The following is a 6,000-nucleotide window of genomic DNA, read 5'->3' as shown; positions in this document are numbered from 1 at the left end:
CCTGGAAGGGAGGATCCTGGAAGGGAGGGTCCTGGAAGGGAGGTTCCTGGAAGGGAGGGTCCTGAAGAGGGTCCTAGAAGGGACAGTTCTGGGAAGGGAGGGTCCTGGAAGGGAGGGTCCTGGAAGGGAGGATCCTGGAATGGAGAGTCCTGGAAGGGAGGGTCCTGGAAGGGAGGATCCTGGAAGGGAGGGTCCTGGAAGGGAGAGTCCTGGAAGGGAGGGTCCTGGAAGGGAGAGTCCTGGAAGGGAGGGTCCTGGAAGAGAGGGTCCTGGAAGGGAGGGTCCTGGAAGGGAGAGTCCTGGAAGGGAGGGTCCTGGAAGAGAGGGTCCTGGAAGGGAGGGTCCTGGAAAGGAGGGTCCTGGAAGAGAGGGTCCTGGAAGGGACAGTTCTGGGAAGGGAGGGTCCTGGAAGGGAGGATCCTGGAAGAGAGGGTCCTGGAAGGGAGAGTCCTGGAAGAGAGGGTCCTGGAAGGGAGAGTCCTGGAAGGGAGGGTCCTGGAAGAGAGAGTCCTGGAAGGGAGAGTCCTGGAAGAGAGGGTCATGGAAGAGAGGGTCCTGGAAGGGAGGGTCCTGGAAGGGAGAGTCCTAGAAAGAAGAGTCCTGGCAGAGGAGGGTTCATGGAGAGAACTTGTAAGTTAGGATTTAAATATTCTGTTGTTTGTCCATTTATGTTTTGTGTATACACATGTATGGTATATGTGCACAAGGCAGTTCCAGTATGTCTCCTTTACACGTGTGTAAAGCAAGATACACTGGGTATCCCACTCTGCCACTTTGTGCACCATTCTCTTGACATGGGGTCTCCCACTGAACCTAGAACTGGGCTTGCACCCAGCAAGCCCCAGGGACCCTCCTGCCTCTGCCTCCCACAGTGCTGGGACTACATGTAACCATGCCTGGCTTATTAAGTTTGCCCGGCATTCAGACCCAAGACCTCATGCTTTCGAAGCAAGTTCTCTTATCCACTGAGCAATCTCCCCTGCACCCTATTTTTGAGACGGGCTTTCATGTGACCCAAGCTGGCCTTGAACTCACGATGTAGTTAGTATCTGAGGATGAACTAGAACTTCTTTTTGATATAGACTAGAGTTTTATTAGGGCGTGGGGAGGGGAGCTGAGAGGGTAGTAGACACAGAGAAAGACGGAGAGACAGAGAGAAGAAGAGTAGAGGCCAGCCATGCTCATGTGGAGAGGAGGGAGGGGAGTGGGGGGAGAGGAGGAAGGGGCGAGAGGAAAGAGCAGGAAGGCAAGAGAGCGAGAGCAAATTCTCCTGCCTCCACCCATCAAGTGTTGGGATGACAGGTGTGCACCACCCCTCCCAGTTTTAAAGGATTCTAGGAATTGAACCCAGGACCTTGCTAGTGCTAGGCAGGCATTCCCCGAACAGAGCTACATCCCCAGCCCCTCCCACCCCCAGATATCTTATATGACCCTCTAGGCAGAGGCAGACTGAGAAGGGATGGGATGGGTAAGGGCAAGAGAGAGACCTAAGTGTCTACCTACCCTCGGACAGCGCTCAGAACTGCCTCACCTGTAGGTAAGGGACCAGGCTGGGCTGCCTCCTCGCATACCCAGCCCCCAGCCCAGGGCACAGCAGGAGATGCTGGAACCCAGTTAGTGTTCCCTGATAAATGGGGAATCACAGCCCCCTGGAAGCAGAGGGTGGCTGCTCCCTTCCCACACTTCAGCCTCCCCCAAACCCCATCCCTGACCCTCCACAAGCTCCCAGCAGCTCCAGGGCACAGCCTGAATCGTGACTCAACCCTGGAACATTTCACCTGGCAAGCCACCCGTTGGGATGCAGGGGAAGTGTCTGGGGCTCCTATGATTCACGGTGGCAAAGGCCCAGGAAATAAATGCCAGGCCTCCCTCACCCTCCCTTCTCAGTCCCCAGCATCCTTCCTGGGATGAGGCCTCGACACTCAGCTCTGAGGTGACAGAAAGTTAATCAGGGCAGGAGATTGCTCCCTGAGGCAACCCAGTCAGAACTCCTGGTGATGGCCCACTATGGGGTCACATGGGCAGGAGTGGGGGCAGGGAGAGTGTGAGGAGGGGCTTTCTGCCCACCACCACCTCCCCCTCCTCAGCTTCCCACGTTGCCCCAGATTCTGTGTGCCGTCTTCGGACCCACATAAAACTGGGCATCGCGGTGCACACCTATAATCATAGCGTGCTCCCTGAGTTGGAATGTCTGCACCCCACTGTTGTCACCTTTCTGGGACAGAATCAGCTTGCGGGTGAAGCACGCAGAAAGGCATAAATCAAACCTGGCGCCTGTAATCTGCTGGGGACCGTTCTTTCCAGAATCTGCCCTCTGCCCCTTCAGATCCCAAATCCCAGGCTTACCTGCCCTGGACTGGGGTGATAGATGTCATCCCCACACCTGATAATATTGGTATTTCCCAACCTTCTCGTTTCATTCCTTTCTTACTAGCCAAAGTATAATAGCCCTTCAATAATTTCCTAGTGGATGAACAGAGAGTGAGGAAGGTGTCAGGGATGTAGTTAGTATAGCAGCCCAGCACTCTGAAATACTGGCTTAGATCCTGACAATCCAAAGCCCCCGTGTGCCCGTGCATTGCCTGCGATCCAGCACTGTGGAGGAGGAGACAGGAGAGTCAGTCAGTCGTTCTAAGATAATCAATCCTTGGCTCTGTGGAGAGTTTGAAGCCAGGGTGAGCTGCGTGAGACCCTGTCTTAGAAGAAGGAGAAGAGGAAGAGGAGGACAGGGAGGAGGGCAGAGACAGATGCCTCAACCCACTCTGCCTTATTCTGTCTCTAATCGCTTCAAAGATGCCCCCAATCACGTTTCCCCTCGGCAGCCACTGTGACTCAGTACTTACCGGGTCGCACTGATTTCAGGCACCTGAAGGAAAGCATAGCTTTGGGTTTTGTTTGTTTGTTTTTTCTTTTTTCTTTCCTCCCACTGTCAAAATGACCCTAGCCCCGAGTCCCCTCCCCCACTCCAGATGACAGGAATCCGAGGCAAAGTGACTCTCGGTGTCCACTGACATCCAGAACAACATCATGTCTTCCCTTACCCTAGAAGTCACCAAAGAATAGCTCTTGGCCAGGCTTCCAGATGCAGAGGCAGGAGAGAAGAGGTGGTCTGAGGGCTGTCCGGTTGCCTGGAAACCTCATGGAGGAATGGTGTTCTGAGAATTAGTGGGTATCTGTAGGGAAGAGAACCCTGAACTTGGGAAGAGTGAAAGACACACGTCCAAATTTCCTGCGAAGTCAGCAGGACTGACTGCAGGGCTGCCCACTGCTGGTCTTCCTCCTAAGTCTGTCTGTCATCCGAGATCCCCTCTAACAAGCATCGAACATGAAAAAAGGGACCCCCAAATGGCCAAAGTTCTCTGTTTGTCTTTGGTCATAGGAACTGTGGGATTGCAACGATCTTGGGAAGGAGGGTGTCAGGTTAGGAGGCAGGGCTCTGACCCCAGGAAGGCAAAAGAGACCCTGTGAAGGAAAGCTGTGCAGTCTGGCAAGGCTGCCCTGATGCTGGGTGGAGATGGAGCAGAAGGCTTTGGAGGTGAGGCAGGGGCTGAGCCCCGAGCCCAGAGCTCCCAGCCCCCATCCGGAGCCTTCTTTACGGGGCTGCCATGGAAGCCAGAGCTCAGCAGGACCAGAGAAGTTATTAATCGCTCCACGATGCCGCAGGCCACGGTCCATTTGCCGTTTCTCTTGGTCTGTTTTGAAACTGTGAAATGAGACCCAGTCTTCAAGGCGGCTGCAGTAACCATCCCTGATTCTGACATTTAAATTACAGATGGCATTTTCAATTAAACAGGCGCTCTCAGCAGGTTTAATTTAGCTATCAGTTCTGGTCTGTTCTTTAAGTGCTTAAAGGGGGGGTGGGTGGGGAGACCAATAGCGAACTCTAGGTCTCTTTCTAGAAGCTGGAAATGGGGACACAACCATCCCATGTCCTAGCTCCCAGGGGCACTCACGTGGCTTCCTGTGAATCGGCACACTGTGGTCCCTTCGCTCTACCTCCGTGCATGCATGCCCAGGAGTACTAAGAGATCCTCTCAGAGCAGCCCCAGGGCCTCAGTGCCCACTGGGTACAGAGGCCATGCTTCCCCCCACCAGATTAGAGAAACTCAGACGGAATCGTGGTTTCGTGCTAACTAGCTATATGATGGTGTGTGTGGCCCTGTCCACCCTGTTGAACCTCAGTTCTCTCCTGTACGCGAGAAGGAAGATGAGAGAGAGCCACACAGATCTGACCAACTGAGTTCAATTCCAGAAGCTTCGGTACAGAGAAGGGACTCCTGAAAGTTACCCTCTGACTCCCACATGCATGCCCTGGCTCTCTCTCTCTCTCTCTCTCTCTCTCTCTCTCTCTCTCTCTCTCTCACACACACACACACACACACACACACACACACACACACACACACAAAGTATATAAACAAACAAACAAACAAGCAAAAAACCACAAACAACCATTCCGGTATACCCCCATTAGGTGAACTTAGGTGTGTAGGCTAACCTTGGTTGTCAACCTGACTGCCTCTGGAACCAACTAGAACCCAAGCCTCTGGGCACTCCTGTGAGAGATTTTCTTAGGTGATTTGAAGCAGAAAAGCCCACCCTAAATCGGGGCCATGCCTTCCGGAGGCAGTCCACCTTAAAAAACATGGAAGGGTTCTTTGCTTTGGGCCTGCTCGCCCTCCCTCTTGGCAAGTTCATCTATCCTGTGTCTGAGGTATTCCTTCACCTGTATTAGAGTTTCAATGCAGACTAATGATCAGCGGGTCTCTGAGAGTCCTACAGAAGTCCAGCAACACAGTGGGAGTGCTGAGACATCCAGCCTTGTGGACTGAACAACTTCCAGGTTCTCGGCCTTTTAATCAAGAGGCAGCGTTGTTGAACTACCCAGAGCCCAGTTTATAGACCAGCCTAATCCATCCCCTTTTACTATAGATGCCGATCCTATCAGTTCTGTGCCTGTAGGGGACTCTTGACTAATATGCCAAGTTTGCTTTAGTTGGCCACTTGGAGTGACAAATGTTTCTGTCATTTGTAGCTGCCAGGGTGGCGATCCAGGATTTTATTTAGCATCGCTGGGAGCGGGGTCAGGACGCCGAGGCCCAGGAAGATGGAGCTCCGTGCCTCAGGTCACACAGCTTACAGATTCAGTGATTCAGAGTGGGAAGAGCTTGCTCAGAGCCAACGTGTTCAATCTGGGCTTCCCGGGGAGGGAGAGGGATGAAGAGGCGTTTCCAGCAAGGCCCAGAGGACAGGGACGGAAAGGTACCGGGTTGCCATGGTTACCTGCTCACTGTGTGGCCTCAGACAGACAACCTGGCCTCTCTGAGCCCCAGGCTGGGAACAAAGCATTTCGCCTCAGCTGAGCACAAGGGACCTCTGCAGCAGGAAAGTGGGCTATCCCTCGCTCCCTCCCTGGACCCCTGCCAGCAGCAGAAACCCCCGAGGCTGTCGGAGCCCCTCTCCATCGATACACACTCCACCTGGTTTTAAACATCTCTCAAAGCTTCGATTCAATTTGGGAGAACTCCGCAGCTCTGCAGTGCAGAATTCATCAGCCGAGGAGGCTGCTTTCGGGGAATAATTCATTTTTCTGGTGTCGGCGAGCAGAGTAATTGGTCCGGGGGCTGGCGCTCCCTCCCTCCGGCGCTCCCTCCCCGGGATGGTCTGATTTCAAACGCAGCCCGATACTGTTAGGTCAAAGGCGCTGCAATAAATAGGAGGGGGCTTCTGCCTCATAGATTGGATTATTCCACTCGCTGGTGACGAGAAAGAGGATTTAATTCCCCTGAAAACGCCAGCCGAGAAAATCATTTTCCCTGCCCGATTCCCTCTTTCTTGTTTTCCTTTTTTTTTAAAAAAAATTTTTGCTTTTTTTTTTTTCTTTTGCCTTTTTTTCCCCCTGAGATATCTGTCTTTAAGAAGCTTGGAGGGTCTCCGGACAAGGTTTTCCTCCTCACACACAGCCCGCTGCCTGAAGCCATCTCCTCCCACACTCAATCA

The sequence above is a fragment of the Rattus norvegicus genome, chromosome 5 (genome assembly GCF_036323735.1).
Source record: "Rattus norvegicus strain BN/NHsdMcwi chromosome 5, GRCr8, whole genome shotgun sequence".
NCBI lineage: Eukaryota > Metazoa > Chordata > Mammalia > Rodentia > Muridae > Rattus > Rattus norvegicus.
Note: the sequence above shows the minus strand (reverse complement) of the source record.